This window comes from Bufo gargarizans, chromosome 10 (assembly GCF_014858855.1).
Source record: "Bufo gargarizans isolate SCDJY-AF-19 chromosome 10, ASM1485885v1, whole genome shotgun sequence".
Classification (NCBI taxonomy): Eukaryota; Metazoa; Chordata; class Amphibia; order Anura; family Bufonidae; genus Bufo; species Bufo gargarizans.
In genome coordinates, this window is record NC_058089.1 from 46055623 (window position 1) to 46072636 (window position 17014).

General features: G+C 42.0%; 1 protein-coding gene across 1 annotated transcript in view; it reads left to right on the forward strand.

The window, feature by feature from the left end:
* Positions 1–1502: 1502 nt before the first annotated feature.
* Positions 1503–17014, forward strand: part of AHNAK (AHNAK nucleoprotein) — a 63916-nt gene continuing 48404 nt past the window's right edge. Inside the window, exon 1 of the mRNA XM_044270289.1 lies at positions 1503–1630. The gene's annotated coding sequence lies outside the window, so the exon portion shown is untranslated. The remainder of the gene's footprint in view (positions 1631–17014) is intronic.

Here is a 17014-nt window from a genome sequence, read left to right on the forward strand (position 1 = left end):
CAATCACCTGGTACCTGCCACAGGAACGTCCGTGACAGGAAGACATTGTAAAAAAAATTGTCAAAATGTGGCACATTTCATGATACATTTGGCTGGGACTATGCATTTCAGTGTCGCGCTGCAGCATCGCAACTAGTGACCCAATAACACGACAACTTACGAGTCACAATGCAACCAAATTCACTTTAATTATCCTGCCATGTACAGTACTGTAGAATGACAATGCTGTAATTTCTTAGACATGCAACTTGTGTCGTGGCCAAAGTTGCTGGGGGAGTATTATCAAACTGGTGTAAAGGAAAACCGGTTTAGTTCCCCATAGAAGCCAATCTCACCTTCCAAAGCAGTTCTGAAAAGGAAAGGTAGGATCTGATTGGTATTGGTCAGTTTTCCATACCTCCCAACTTTTGAAAATCGTAAAGAGGGACAATATGTGCGGTGTGCATTATGGGCATTTTTTTCATACTAGGCCACGCCTCTAACTCCGCCCAAAGCATAATTACTGACTCCGTCACAACTGCAGCCACTGGGGATCGGTTAGGTGATTAAGTTCCTTTATTTTTTTACAGCATGTAGAGCCCCTCGGACAACTTTATTTCTTGCTCTTCAAAACTATTTAAATATTAGATCATAAATCATCCAAAAATACAGTAAGGTCCAAATTGCACAAAATAATGAAGTTATGGTCAAATATACAGGTAGAAACCATACAGACACTTTAGTAAGGAGACAATTAGTAAATGTATTAATGCAAATTCATGCATTAAAGGGGTTATCCGACACTAACAAATGCTCCCCATATCCCAGGACCCTCACACTGATTCTACTTGCCTGGCTCCCCGAGCTGTCTTAGTGTCACCCATTGTGGTGTGGGGACCAGGAGCACCAAGAGGAGCGGGGAGCCAGGTAAGTAGAATCAGTGTGAGGGACCCGGCATATGGGGGAAGCATTTGTTAGTGTCAGATAATCCGTTTAATTCCCCAGGTAAAAAAGAGGGACATTTGAAGGGGTTCTCTGGGCTTTTTCATATTGATGACCGATCCTCAAGATAGGTCATCAATATCAGATCGGTGGGGTTCCGACACCCGACACCCCCGCTGATCGGCCGTTTGAGAAGATGGCACGCGTAGTGTGCACGTGGCATCTACCGTCTCTCTTCCTGTCCGCTGCTGCTGTTCCATAGACATACAGCAGAAGGAGAGACGCACTTGCGCACTGCGTGCCATCTCCTCAAACAGGAGTTGGACCCCCACCGATCTGATATTGATTACCTATCCTGAGGACAGGTCATCAATAGGAAAAAGCCTGGAGAACCAAAGAAGGATAGAGGAACTTGCCCTCCAAAAGGGGCACGGTTTTCCTTTACATCAGTTTTATTGAGTATTGGAAGTTTCTTGTACTGGTAGTTCCCTGCCAGTGGCCCATAGATGGGAGCAGCAGAGCACACACAGCAGGCTCTAGCCCTGGGCAGGGCAGGCTCAGCCTCCTCTCCGGGTTGGACACAGACACACCCAGACTGTGCAGTATAGCAGCCCTGCCCTGCCTGCTCTCATCACTTCGCTCTGCTTACCCGAGGCAGACCAGAGCCGCTGGCTCCCTGCACTTATTGTGCCAGCCAAGGACCACACAGGTAACCCGTCTGCAGCTTCTGCCTCTGTGCACAGCGTCTTCCAGGAACTCGCTTTCCTTCTTCTGAAGTTTTTTGTGTGGAAGTTGCAGGACGTTTCTTCTTGCTTTTCCAGAGGACGATGGTATATATGATGTTGGAGGGTCATGGAGGCATTGCACGTATGCGCACATACAAGCCAGACTAGTGAGTGGGGTGTGTACAGGGATAGGCTCGGGTGTATGTGTCTCCTTACCTGCAAGTGGATATATACATGTATATTATCTTCAAATAATCCCACTTTCTGCATTATTGCCCTTGTTTGCTTTGGACTGGATTCTGCGGCTATTACAAGACAGAAGTTTGAGGCGCCACACCCTCCTCTGGCGGAGATTTTGGAAGGGGGGGGAGGACTACGTGTGTAGATCTATACCTCTGCATACATAACACAGCCAAGTAGTTATACATTTAGTCTTATGAGCAGAGAGTGCTTGCAGCAGTTTTACAGTATTATCAATGTTTATCTTTTTTTTTTTTTTTTACTTACTATTCTTTGGCTAGTGTTGTGGTTGATCTTATTATATACTTTGTTTACTTCTATACCAGAATGTGATCACATTTAGTGAGAATTTGACCTTTTACTCTTTTATAGATTGCATTTGTGCTGTTATATGCAAGCGTTTCCTATACTTTACCCTGTCCCTTGCTCATAGATCTGCAGTAAGCTAAGAGTATGCTCAGTAATTTATTACATGGCAGCTATATGAATGTTGATTCTTGTGGCGCACATAAGCGCTCAGCGTGTTTCCTTGGAAGGGAGGGGTTCATGTCATTGATTCCGATTGGCAGAATCACCTCTTTTAAAATTCCGGGTGTAAATGCCATGAGAGGTGTATTGAGAGAAAAGGTGTGTTATCTGCTCCGAAAAATGTCTAAGGCATGGGGTTCTCTTTCACATGGGTTGGAGAAATTGTGATGCAGGAAGTTTTCTGGTGGGAGAAGAATTCTCTGTAGACCTTAAAAGTTGATGGCAAAGTTGAGTCTTGAGTTGAGAGCATAAACTCTTCTATGATGAATGCTTGAACTAAAGAGTTAAACGGTTTCGCAATGGTGGCGGAAAAAGAGCCCATTGCTATAACTCTAGGGGCTCCAATGTGTTAAATATATTTTTAATAACTTTTTATTCAACATGTTTGAAAGCTTTTGGCCTCAAAAACTAGCTGCTAAGGGCTGAAGCAGATAAAACTTGAGAAGGGACACATTTGGGTTGAAAACATTCCTTCACCCTCATAAAACATCTTGGCAGCTCCTGCTATGTGGAAATAAGGGTGTGCTGAAGGAGGGGGAGACTCAAGCTAAAAAATAAATGTAGTCTGTATATTTATTATTCATGATGTGACTAAAAGCTCGGCTTGGTTGTTGGTTTCCTCACTGCTTTGGTCTGTATATTATGGCTCTCCTCTGTATATTGCTGTGCTCAGGGTGTGTCTGGAAGTATTGGCCTCTCTCCAGAATCCTTCAGGAATGTTGGTTTGGGAGCAGAGTGAGTCACAGCAGTTCTGTAGTTTGAGAAGAGGAGGGGGTTTATGAGGGGGAGGAGGAGGGGTGGCAGGAATTCACAAGGGGAACACACTGTAGGGCTGCACACGTGTGTGTCACTATAGGTGTAAATATGTAGTTGCATCTGTCTTTACACCGCCTTCCAGTGTGACCAATGTAAGCAGCAACACAAGTTTTACCAGTTGTGTTTCAGGAGAGAAAGATGTAGCTCTACTGCTAAACCTGAATTCAGATACAGGGCAATAGACAATATAAATGGTACTCCGCCACGTATACTCAGAAGCACACATGCTCTACAATGCCACATTTAAGATATCAGTAATTCTAAAAGGAGCATCCAGTGACGTGTAACTTCTCTGTCCTTCTAAGCTGATAATCCTGCCGAGAAGAGAGAGCAAGATTCAGGGTGTGGTTCTGCCAATAGCTAAACTGGAGATGAGTAACTTTGTCAATTAACTCTCACATTACAAGTACATGTCTTAGGGTACGGCCACACATTCAGGCTTCTTGAGGCAGTCTTGAAAGCCAAAATCAGGAGTGGCTCTATAAAGGAGAGAAAGTAAGGCTACATTCACACTACTGTGAAGAACAGCCTTGTTTTGGCCTTCACACGTCCGTTTTAGAACTAATTGAAGTCATTAAAAACAGTCACGTGTTTTTTTAATGGCCAGTGAATAGGGCCCATCAAAAAGTAGTATATGTCCTATTTTTGGCTTTTTCCACGGCCACGCGGACCTCATTGACATCAACGGGGCAATTTTTAACAGCTGTTTAGACGGCAGTGCAACCGTCTAACAGCCAATAGAAATGGGTACTTTCAGGAGTTAAATTAAAGAAAGAAAATAATAATACCTCAACTACTTGCACACACAGACACTGGCTCTTCACTGAATGCAGCAGGACCTGATGTTCCCAGTGTGATGACGTCACCATGCTTGGAGCGCAGGTCCTTTCCTGCTGCATCCATTGAAGAGTGTGTCTCTGCCTGCAAGTGGAGGCAAGTATTTTTTATTTTTTTTTAACAAGCAGAATGGGGGTCAAAGGGTGAAATACTGCGGGCCACTAAGGCCTGCGTCTAGGCCATGTGGCCAATGAACATGATGTCACTGGCCTAGGGAAAGCTGTTAAAAGACCACAGTACTACTGTGAGCGCCACTGCTTTCTCAAACAGCTGATAGGTGGGGGCCCCGGGTGTCGGACCCCTACCTATCAGGTACTGATGACCTATCGTAAGGATAGGTAGTCAGTATTAAAGTCTCAGAAAACCCCCTTCAAGTATTTACAAGTAGCTCAATACAGTGCCTGGAAACCCTTGTTAATTTTCTGTGGTATCTGAGACATTGTAGTTCATGATTTATCTGTAGCGCAAATCTATAAAAACCTACATAAAACACTAGACTTTTCAATGTAAAGGGCAAAAATCGGCCAGATAATCGCTAACAAGCATTCATAGAAAAACTCGTTAGTGATTATCTCGCAGTGTAAAAGTGCAGCTGATCTGGTGATCCCATCTTTCGTCTGGTCGCCTAAATTATCGTTTGCTGACAGCAGATTGTGCCATCTAAACAGCCTCTGCTGCCGGCAAACAATGAATCTGTATGGTGACGAGCAGTGGTATTAGCGATCGCTCCTCCCCCATACTGCGGAGGAGATCGCTGCATGTAAACACTTCCTTCGCGACAATCATCTGCTTGATTGAATGGTGTAAAGGGACCTTAATGCCTTGTATGATTATCCATAACAGTGACTTGGTGTGGGAGTGAATAGGGCATTAATTTGACCTCACCCATAGTAAACACAACTCCTATTGCCTAATCCATATCTTTTTCTTAATTCATTTAATGGTTACTTGCAGGATCATTCATGTAGAAAGACATTCTTATCTGATAAATTGTAACTGCACAGTTCTTATTTGGAATACACACACTTATCCTTTGTGCCAGGAGAAGATATGGTAAATGCCCATTGTTTCTTATAATATTGGTTACTTATTGGTGCTTGTCTCAATGAAGAGTCCTGGAGCCCCTAAATTGAGCAACTTTTGCCTGAGTGACCTGTTAGTCTGAGTGTGGAAGCATTAGTTCTTGGATCTAATGAAGATTTGAGATGAGTAGATTAAATCCAATGACAGACCAGCGTTTTCATGCAGAGATTATCGTGAACTAATTTGTTGGCATGTGATCGTTTACTCACTTAATTGAGGATTGTTCACTGTGTTGACAGCTATGATTTTCAATAAAAAAAACTCATGTTTTTCACATTGCCGAAAGATCACACGATACGCCTTTACCCTACCACAATTCAATGACGACAAAGGATAATTTGTTTGCATAACCGATTTTGCAACAGTTTAACTATGATTTTCAGTACAGTTGTCCAGTCGCTACATACATTTAAACTACACCCTTATTGTCCAACATGAATCGTTAGCGTTCGAATTGTAACATTTATCTGCTCATCTGAACCTGCTTTCACGGGCGGCAAACTTTGTTGCAAAAATTTCTGCTACTGAAAATCAATTTAACTTAGTTCATACAGCAAAACCCATCAGCAGAAAAAGCAGTGCCATCTTAGTAGAAAAATTGTGTGAACCGGGTCTTTTTGGTGGTGGATAGATACACTCCTCTCACTCATTGATGTATTTTACCCCTTTCCTATTCTCATGAAATCAGCTTCTAAGTTGTAACATGCCACTTCTCAAGCTTTCTCAAATCCGCTGTGGAAGGAACTTTATCATCTGAACATAGTTGACTTTTTACTTTGAACTCATCAGGAATAGATTTTCAAAGAAATTCCTGCAGAAAGGTCTCCCGTGTGTAAAGGACACCCTAAGCGTGTTCAAAACATTCTTCAATAGAGATTGGTGTAGGTTTATTTATTTGCACCAAATTCATGAATGGAACATTAAATTCTCAACTTGAGTCCCACAATCTGTGTTGCTATGGTCATGATCTGACCCTTAAATGGAAAATATGCTGGCAGTTTTCTTTCCAACATGTGTAACAAAATCAGTAAAGCAGTTTATATGGCTTTCCATGGTTCAAAAATCCATTCTGATTTTACTGAAAAGTAAGACTAACTAAATTATGATTCTACTATATGACTGGCCAGACAGCTTGTGCAATAACTGGTCGTAAGTACCATATTATTGGATGCCATCCTTGGCCTGTTTGAACCGAATAATTCTTATGGTCCTCAAAAAATCCTGTCTGCAACTTACCAAACAGTTTACTATAATAGAGACTGGTTAAATCCTATTATGCAACCCCCTAACCAACTTGACATAGATAGAAGCAGCTTATCTTAATACAGTGGTCCCTCAAGTTGCAATATTAATTGGTTCCAGGAAAACCATTGTATGTTGAAATCAATGTAAGTTGAGTAATCTGTTCCAAAGCCCCAAAATGTTATCCAAGATAAGAGAAAATTAAGATTTAAGAAAAATTAGCAGGTAACTACGACAGATTAAACAAATAACTAGAAACTAATACAGCTATTTTACCAGAAAAAATGTCCTTGATTGGTTGGATCTGAGTCTGAGACATTGTATGTGGAGTCTAGTATCAACTTACAATGGGTCATAAAAGACCATTGTATGTTGAAGATATTGTATCCTGAGGCCATTGTATCTTTAGGGATCACTGTATCGATAAGTGACCCAGAAACAGAAATACTGTCATGAAGGCTTTTGGGATTTTGTTATATTATGGCTACTTCCCAAAATACACAATTATCGTTGGACACCATAGCAAATTCTACAAGGATGGCTGGCAAAGGACACATTGTCACATGGTTTTAAAATGAGTCATTGTCACTAAAACACTTCAGATCTCGTGACTTGTAGATGAAATATTGCCTGATTCTGCAGTCAAATGGCTTCCTTTCGCCAGCCTCTTGCTTCTTTAAGGTACTTTCACACTTGTGTTTTGGGATTCTGGCAGGCAGTTCCGTCGCCGGAACTGCCTGCCAGATCCGGATATCTGTATGCAAACGGATACCATTTGTAGACGGATCCGGTCATCTGGTATAACAGATTCAGTATTTATCTTTTTCACAATTTTAAAGGTCTGTGCATGCGCAGACTGCAAAACCGTATCCGTTTTCCGCAAACACTTGGTGCCGGATGCGGCATTAATGCATTTCAATGGAAAATAATGCTGGTTCCTGCATTCCGGCAGGTGTTCCGGAATTTTGGATGGAGACAATACTGCAGCATGCTGCTATATTGTCTCACTGTCCAAAAAACTGTACAGTGACTGAACTAAAGACATTCTGATGCAGACTGAATGGATTGAAGTTTAACGCAAGTGTGAAAGTACCCGTAATCTGTACAATGCATAAATTCCGATGATATAAATGCTGCATATCAAATGGATAACTGATGCAAAAGTACAATGTTCCCTGTACCCTAAATTATACCACAAGTATAAGTACCATGGATATCTGAATGTACTAGAAAATTTAACAACATACTTTCGAGAGACAATACAGCTAGTCATAACTGAATGTGAAGGAAAAAACTGTAGATTTTTTTTTTTTTTTTTTATTTTATAGGATTACAGCCAGGAAGCCTGTAAGATCAATGAGTAGTGATTCTCATTATAAAATATCATGACTTCTTTTTGAAACTCCAGAATTCTCAATGGCCATTTTGTATGATTGTATCCTTCCACTTTGTTACTGTTCTTCCCGAGTCTCATTCAGCTTTCGTCGAGGTATAATTTTATTTTAATCATCTTGTGTATCAAAAGTTTCAAAGTTTTTCCTATAGCAGTAAAATCTAGTTCAGTCAGTTGTACGTGCTCTATGTTAGACATGTTCTAGTATTAGCATTTTCCATTTTCTAGAATTGGTGACTACTTTGTAATGTAATATTTGAGAAATGCAATTGCAGGATTTTTGAATTTGAATATGCGACTTTGGTTATTAATGTACATAGTCATTTGCTGGGTGGACTAACAGATCAAAAAGTTGATGGGGATTTTGAGCAGACCTTCTCATGTTGAGGTGGCGCTGGATATTGGCATAGGATATGTTTTGTGAAAGCGAAAATGTAATAGCGAATGTTAGAAAGTCACTGTGTAGTTGTGAATTCCTCTGTCTGGGTGCAGCTCAGTGATGCCTTGAGGCCCCTTAAGGGTTTATGGTGTTGTTAACTACATTGAGAAATACTTTAAAACTTGTTTCAAACCCATTTTTATTAAAGTACAGTTTCTGTATTACCTTTATTCTATATGTGCCCAGTTTAAGCTAGACCAGGAAATGAATTTGCCTCAGGTATTTAATCACTATATAGATATTTCCAGTCTTTGGGTTTGGTCACACAATCAGGTTTCTACATGCATTTTTAGAAGCCCGAATCCGGAGTGGATCATAAAAGGAGAGAAAGTATAAAGGACAGATATGAATTCTCTTTTTTAATCCACTCCTGGTTTTTGCTTCCAAAACTGCATCAGGAAACCTGAACTTGTAGCTGTACCCTTACAGTGAGATTGCTCACCAGCGGAAATGTGACCATGCTTCATTCTAAGAGTGATGTGTATGATCAGGAAATATGTCAGTGGATGGTTTAAAAAGGGTACTTGGTAGGATTGTCTACAGCTCATCAAGTCACTGGAAAAGAGAAGTAGCAAAGCATTAGGAGAAAGGTGGAAGGTATTCTTTTCAGGATCTGTCCATGTCCATATGTTAGTTAGGATGGACAGAAGGCTTGGAAATGGGACTAGATCATCATTGGAGGATACACATGAAGCTGTACAGTATTATATAGGACAGAAAATGGAAAGGGAGTATCTAACATAGGAGCACGCCATACAGCTACTGTGGGGCTCTAGATTTGGGATCTGCACTCTATACTACTAGGTGTTAAGATCTTGTGCAGAACTGCCCTTTCCACAGGAACTACATTGTTAGCAAACAGCAAGGGGGATGGGCTAGAATTGGCAGAAAAGGGCATGGATTAGAAAATTGGTGGCAATACCCAGCAATCTGATGAGGGCTTGTATCTCTTAGTACCTGCTTAGCTGGAATTTCTTTCTTTGAAATATAGACCAATTAGCCATAGTATAAAAACTAAAGATAAGAGAAGTATTGAAAAATAAAATTTGGCTGCTTCGCCAAAGTTTACAAAAAATTAGCTTTGTGACAAATGACTTTGCCACGAAGTGCATTTCTTTGCAAGTAGTGGGTGCAATGAAAGGGTATTCCTCAGATGCCGCATTCATAGCTGATCCCAGCATCTGGTAATGGGATTACAGTGTAAAATTTAAAACATTTATAGTAAAATCATACTTGCCTCATCCATTTGATCGCAAAAAGCTAGGGGCGGGATCTTCAATCAAGATGGTGGTGGCCGGCACATCGCGCTCAATCAGATGAGGTAAGTATGATTTTATTTATTTATTTTTTATTCAGGAAAAATCATTTAGTTACCACAAAGCATGAGAAAATTCGGCTTCACGGCAAATCATCTAATGAAAACCATTCATAGGTGAAGTGAATAGCATTGATTGACATGTTGCAATGACATAAGTGAAGTTCATTTGCTAGAAGCAAGTGAAAAATTTCGCGGTTTTGAATCGCTCCTTGTTATTACATGTAAAGATAGGGGACAGATGCCTGGTCAAAAGGCAGGTATGAGATCATTAGCGAGTAGACGACTTAATATTATACGAACGGATCTATTAACGCAAAGTAATAATCTTTTTTGCATGATGAAAGATCACGATGGACAAGAAACAACGATTTGTCGCTCGTCTTTGAATCGCTCATACTTATTACATCACATTCTCATTCATTTTCGCTTGTGTGAGCGATATCGTGCCCCGTCTGATGCCGTCATCGTCACGCTTATGAGATACGGTACGGTCACTGGTAACCAATGCGTGACGTTACGCCCTCCTGGAGGAGCGGGTAAGGTCAGTCTTGCTACAGTTTTCACAGATTCCTCCTGTCCACATGGGCAATGAGAGTCTGAGGGAGCTTTTTCACTGCCCCAGTGAAACCGCACGTTCTCAGCCCGGCAAGACTGGCACCAGTTACTTGTTTGATACTAGCCCGGTCTGCTAACGGGATTATATAGGGTAAGAAACCAACCCACGGTAGCGTATAACTAGGCTGAAACACGGACATGGGGATTCGTGATCGAGATACAAGACACCACAAGATTAAATTATATATTTAATTGCCTTAAGGGCTCACTAGAAATAATACTTTACACACAAGGAATATATACAGTGGTCTGAGATTACAAATACAGGTGGTATGGTACAAACAGGGTTAAGCAGAACAAAAGTCAGTTTACCAGATGGATGTGTCCTTTTGGGTGGTGGTGAGTTCTTAGCTGTATTCACATGAAGGGCAGTGATTTCAGCAGGTTACAGGTCCCTCTAAACACATGGCACGATGTGACCCTCCTTTAGAGAAAAGACACGCCCACTTGCTGGCTGAAGCCTTTTAAACTGTAGCCGGCCTCTCCTCTTCCTGCCTCTGCTCCCCCCTCCCTGCTGATCCTGGCAGCTCAATGACCCACAAAACCCTTTAGGGTTCATAGCTCCAGACCAGAAGGTCACAGGGAGATGGTTCTGGAACCAACAGGCCTGCCTTGAGTCCAAGCATGGTACCGTTATTTAGTTTCTGTGGGGAGATATGTATATCTGCCTTCCCTGGCATCCCACCACCAAACCATGACCACCATCGTGGCCACAGGGACACAAATATGTATCTGATTTCTTTATGAACTGCCGGCCCCAGAAAGTCTGATAATTTACATTGAACTGGGGAATGGACTAGACCTCCTGCAGAGAGGTCTTTCCTGTTCCATTAGCTGGGTTCCTGGCTGGCTAAATGGAAGTGTGAAAAGTTGTAAACACTGGTGGACTGCTAGAAGTCCTCTGCTATCTGCTAGCTTTGAAGCACGGCCCCCCTGTTGAGCTGACTACCTCTGCTACCTTTCAGCAAATGGTGGGTGTGGGAACATGGCTGACAGTAAATAATCCATATTCCTCACAGCTCGCATGTGCAATAATCTGTACAATATTCGCTTATTGTAATATGGTCTTCAGGATCTGAGTGACTTTGGCAAGGACCAAACTGTGATGGCTACAGAAATGGGTGAGTGGGCTGTGCAGTTTCTGCACTGAAAACAGCCTGCTGTCCTATACCGTAGCTCCCATTTACCATTATGGGAGTTACAGAAGCTAACTCTGGCCATCCCCGGCCAGCACTTGCTCGGATTATTCACATTTTTGCCATAAGAGAGATGGGAATAACCCCCTCGGCACATCTAATGTGCATGGGAGTCTCCTGACTTGGATTTCTGCTAACGGATCCTTTTGATCTCAGTTACATAAACTACTGCCTGGGGAGTCTTGCAATAGTTTATCTCCCCTCCCTCCATTCCGGTCACATTTATGCTCAGATGAGCCAAGGATGGATATGTATGAAGGTTGGGAGATGTCAACCTTCAGTTTTCGAATGTGTATTGCCATCTTCAGATTACAAGGTATAACCACCAACATTTTATCCAATGTGTATAACAAACGGTGACTAAATATAAATGTGTTGTCTTCTCACTGCTGACATTTCAGTAATATTATATAGTGGTTGTGATAGCTACTTCTAAAGTGCTATTTAGATTTTTGGTGAAGAACAAAGTTATTAGAGGTGCTAAAAATCCTGGCTGCAGTATGCAGCAGGAGTGCTGATAAGTGTGTTTGATATCCTATCACTCTAATTGTGTGTATTACAGACTTGTATAAATAATAGCACACCCTTTTGACACCTCGTAAACTCACACCCTGCTTGACTGTTTGTTCTGTACACCTAGGCATGTCTAGGAGGTCAAATCTTTTTATATTATTAGAATTGTGTATTTTAGCCCATGTTGCACCAAAATAAAAGGTCTAAATGTCTTTTATAAATGATATATGTGCATTTTACTGAACTCTGGCACTGACCGCATACCTCCCAACTTTTGAAAAATGTTTTTCTTTCACCAAGCCACGCCCCTTACTCCACTCAATGCTTGTTTTATACACGCCTATTGCCTCTTGTGTATCCAAGCAATAGGATGCACCTTTAGGGCCCCACACAGTAGAATGCCCCCTTAGGGACCCCACACAGTAGTTGTGTCCCTTTAATGCCCCTACACAGTAATTATGTCCTGTTCAGTGCCCCCATTAGATTAATGAAGGCCCCTTAGTGTCCACTTTACAGTAGTGAAGACCCTTAGTGTTAATAAAATTAAAGGGTTTTTCCGAGAGGTTTTTTTTTTTGCTGATGACCTATCCTCTGAATAGGTCATCAGTATCTGATTGCTGGGGGTCCGACACCTGGGACCCCTGCTGATCAGTTGTTTGAGAAGGCAGAAGTGCATGCAGTTGTAGTGCATTCTCCTCCAAGCAGGCGCAATGACGTCACTGCACCATGCCTGCTGCTTGGCAGAGGAATGGCGTGACAGAATACAATCCGCTAACGGACCCATGAACAGCTTTGCAATATGTTCTTCTATTCTGTGGGATCCCAATGCTTGTAGTATGCTGACTGTGCCACCATATCATCTTCTCCATTGTGCTTTTATGTCCTAGTAGTGTTCAGTACTGTGTACGAGCAGTCTACTCTTCTAGGAGGAAAATAAACTGGGACATGTAGCTCAGGAGCCACTGTAATGTCTGTTTATACTGAAGTGTGTGTTACCATACTGTAAGTGCACTTTGTGCCTTTCTAGATAAATACATGTATATTGCCCCCCCCCCCCCCCCATTCTTTTCTGTGTTGATAGTTACATGACTACACATCACTGCTCAGGACAAGCAGTCAGAGAGCGACAACCAGTGACCGAGAGGTTTTAAAAATATGAAAAAGTGAACAGAGCAGATTAAAGAGGTTGTGGAGGATCTTCTTAGTTTTTACTTTCTACCCCCTAGCAGTTTTTACTTTCTACCCCCTGTTTGTAGATCACTGTTAATGGTGCACCACATTGAATATGCAACTGACAATACAAGGCTAACCCTCACACTGATGTTAAAAAATGAGATTTCAGCCAATATATTCCGGTCAGGAACATATCAGAACCCGCGCACCCCGCCAAGGTATCTCAGTGTAGCGTGGGGCCTTCTGCTAACCTACCTATAGTGTGTGAACACTGTCTGATAGGTGCCAAGGTCCGACTCACAGCCAAAACTTCCACATAGCTCCAAAGTAAGATCACTAATACAATGGGAGGAGGGAAGAGGCTGCGAGCCGCACCTATGGCAGGCCATGTGACGCGGGCTGCCAGGTGCACCAGAATGTTACCAATGATAAGCGTCTGCACATTTAATATATATCAAGAAAAATCACAGAATAGAGTGTATCCATTGTGGTACGCCATTTGTAGTGATCTATTTACTCTTATATTTTCATCCACATATTATTTCATCTTGTGTAGGATGTTTTTGTGGTACATGTGGTCCGCTGCCAGCATCCTCCATTGTATGCATTTGTGCTGGGGATTGCCGCCTGCAGCGGATCACATGTGGAGGATCTGCTCCCCCGGTTATAAATACGCTACAGTATTTGGGGTTTGAGCATTTTCTCCCAGTAAGGCCACTTTATTCTGTGATTTTTATTTTATTTATTTTTTTCCCCTAGCACAGGGGTCTGCAACCTCCGGCACTCCAGTGGTTGTGAAACTACATCTCCCATCATGGACACTTGCTTGGCTGTTCTCTAATCTCTCACACAAGTGGAAGGAGCATGCTGGGAGTTGTAGTTTCACAACAGCTGGAGTGCCGGAGGTTGCTGATCCCTGCCCTAGCATGTTTGGCCTAATACAAGAATTATCCTCGCCTGGTCCCGGCCACTTCAGCCCTTCTCTCTGGCTGCATTAGGCGGTCCTCCAGTCCCAGGCCTATTTACGTCCAGAAGGGCCATGGATGGAGTGAAGTGCACTGCTGCAATAAGTGACTGGCCACATCGCTGCTTGGGGACACATCCATAACCCGGCTGGAAGTAAGGAAGTTAACAAGCCTGGGCCTTAAAGATCACCAAACTCAGCCAGGGTGTGGGCCCAGAGCACGCGTATAAGGTTGCACATGCCACAGGTCACATTATATATATATATATATATATATATATATATATATATATTATATATATAATTTCTGCTAAAGTAACCAAAAGTGATTATTAACAATAAATTACTAGCAACATTGTAATAAGAAGTTTGTGAATTTAGATTTGTCTACCCCTATCCATGCTCTTGTTACTACCAGCAGAGTCCAACTTTTACTGCCCCTAATAGACATTGGAGGAGAGTTATTAAAACCGGTGCAAAGGAAAACTGGTTTAGTTGCCCAAATCAACCAATCCAACTGATCATTTCATTTTCCAAAAGAGCTTTGAAAAATGAAAGGTAGAATCTCACTGGTTCCTATGGGAAGCTTAGCTAGTTTTCCTTTGTACCAGTTTTTATAAATCCCCCTAATATATTGTCTATACCTTTTTTAGAATATAAGGTATTCCTAAAGGGATTTTTGTTTTTGGGTGCTGGCTGTTAATATTAAAATTATACAGAATCACCCAGGTTGGATTTATTTCTCTTCCAATGACTGGTTGAGTTTTGTCAATTGTTTTATATATAAACCCAGCCTAACATAAGAAATCTGAGGTGATAGCTTCGTTATACTGGCTTAGATATTTTGTCAGATAAACCCTCTACATGTGAGATGATGCTATGATCATGTAAAACTCTGTCTGCATCAATCTTTGGAGAATGCAATAAAATCCACATTGTGCTTTAGTATCACGTTCTGCAGTAAATCCTTCTAATCGATAAAGTGACTGGCTAAGTGTGTACAGAAGGTAAGCAGCGGTTCAGTTACCAAAACTTTGCATCATTTACTTGAAGACTGGCGGTAATCAGAGTGATTGGAGCTATAGAGCGTCTCTGGGGTTCCCTGAAATGGAATCAATGTTAATTATCAGTGGTTTTCTAAAGCGCTGGCAGGGCAGCAGACCATGTGTCACTCCGCCGCCTGGCCCAGTGGTACATGTGTGCAGCCTGAGGAAGAAACAGCTTCTTTTTGTCTTCACAGTGTTGGGTACGTGTTACCATCTACCTCCGTACAGATGTTTTATGCAGTTAGTGTTACTATTTAGTTGCCTGTATCTTTGTATACATTGTACAGTACATTGTAACAGGTACATATAATGTTTTATAATATGCATTTGTGCTATATACTCTTTGCATTGCTTTTCTCTTTGTATATATGCTCAATGTGTATCTTTTATCAGGAAACTGAGCATTCTACTGATAACATCTGGAAATACTTCTGGCCCAGGTCACAGCCATGCTCCTCCTAATCTTACACAGCGAGGGGGGGTGGGGTGGGGGGGGGGGCAGGAAACCCTCCCTTGCTCCGAGCTGCTCTGATGGCTGTGCCCATTAACACACTAAAGTTTTGAAGAAGTCTCATAATAGTTGAGAACACTTGTTAGCTATGTGCACCAATATGCTTGCCTATGTACTTTTGTCTTTGGGTGTGCCTGGCTTTGGAAATATATGGGTGTATCTAGTTCTGTATTTGTACAGTTGCTTGTATATAGCACATTGTGTAGAGCTGTGTATCTATGAATTAGTGCAACAACCCTTGTGTGTGTGTGTCTCTAGGTGTGTCCCCCTGAGGCTGTACACCTTTTGTTGTCACCATGTGTGACCTTGTAACACACGGAAGTGACACTTAAGTCTGTTATAAACAAGCTGTGTGTGAAGTGAAAGAGTTTGAGGGATGGGAATAATATATTCTAAAGTCCTCATACACATTAGATTGAAATAGGTGGAACCCACCGATTGCAACACAACTGATTGTCTAAGGCCACCTTCAATCTGGCAGCCTCTTCCAGTAGGCAAGCGGAGGATTGGCCGGACACAAACCACAGCATGGTCTCCTCTTGCCAGCCGGATGTAGATGGAGTGTCCGCCAGACCTCATTATACCTAATGGGGCTGGTGGACATACCGCTCGCATCCGGCAGTGCTGGATCCACACCACTGGTGTGAACCTAGCCTAATGTGTATGAGTGCCTCCTGACTGTCCCCTGACAGATAATGGGCAAAAGAAGGAATAATAAATTGAATTTCAACGCTTGAGCCATTGATTCTAGCGGGAGATAAGCTTCTGCCAGAGGTGTCTGGAAGCAGCTTTTTCTTTCATTGAATGGGGTAGTTTTGAGGAATAGCTGTCAGCCGAACAAGCACCCGGTCAACAGATATTGTACGTGTATGAACCAGTGTCTATTGAAGGTTTAGTTAGATATACTAGCTGCCAGCTCTAACATCTTTTGGCATATCGTTGACCTGCCTGATCCTGCAAAAAAATCAGTTCAGCCAACATTTACCTAACCGTATAGGCACCTAATGTGCTTAGCATTTTACCCCAATGCTTGCCAATTTATAGTAGGTACTACTTTGTAATATGCAGCTTTTATTTAGCAATTCAATGCATTGACTGTCATTGACAGCCAGCTTCAGTATCTCCTCTGCTGAATTGCATTTGAACTAAAGGACTGGTTTCAGGTAGTCGTAATGTGTCTGCATTTTAGTATCTGTACTATGGGTAAAATACCTGCATCTCCCAAGCTTCTAATAAAGATAATTTAGATTGCCATATAGATCACCAGCTTCAGGTATTGTGGCCATAATTTGATTGTGAATATGGTCATCTAAAACCTACCTTAAAGGGAACCTGTCACCGGGATTTTGGGTATAGAGCTGAGGACGTGGGTTGCTAGATGGCCGCTAGCACATCTGCAATATCCAGTCTCCATAGCTCTGTGTGCTTTTATTGTGTAAAAAAAACAAAAAAAC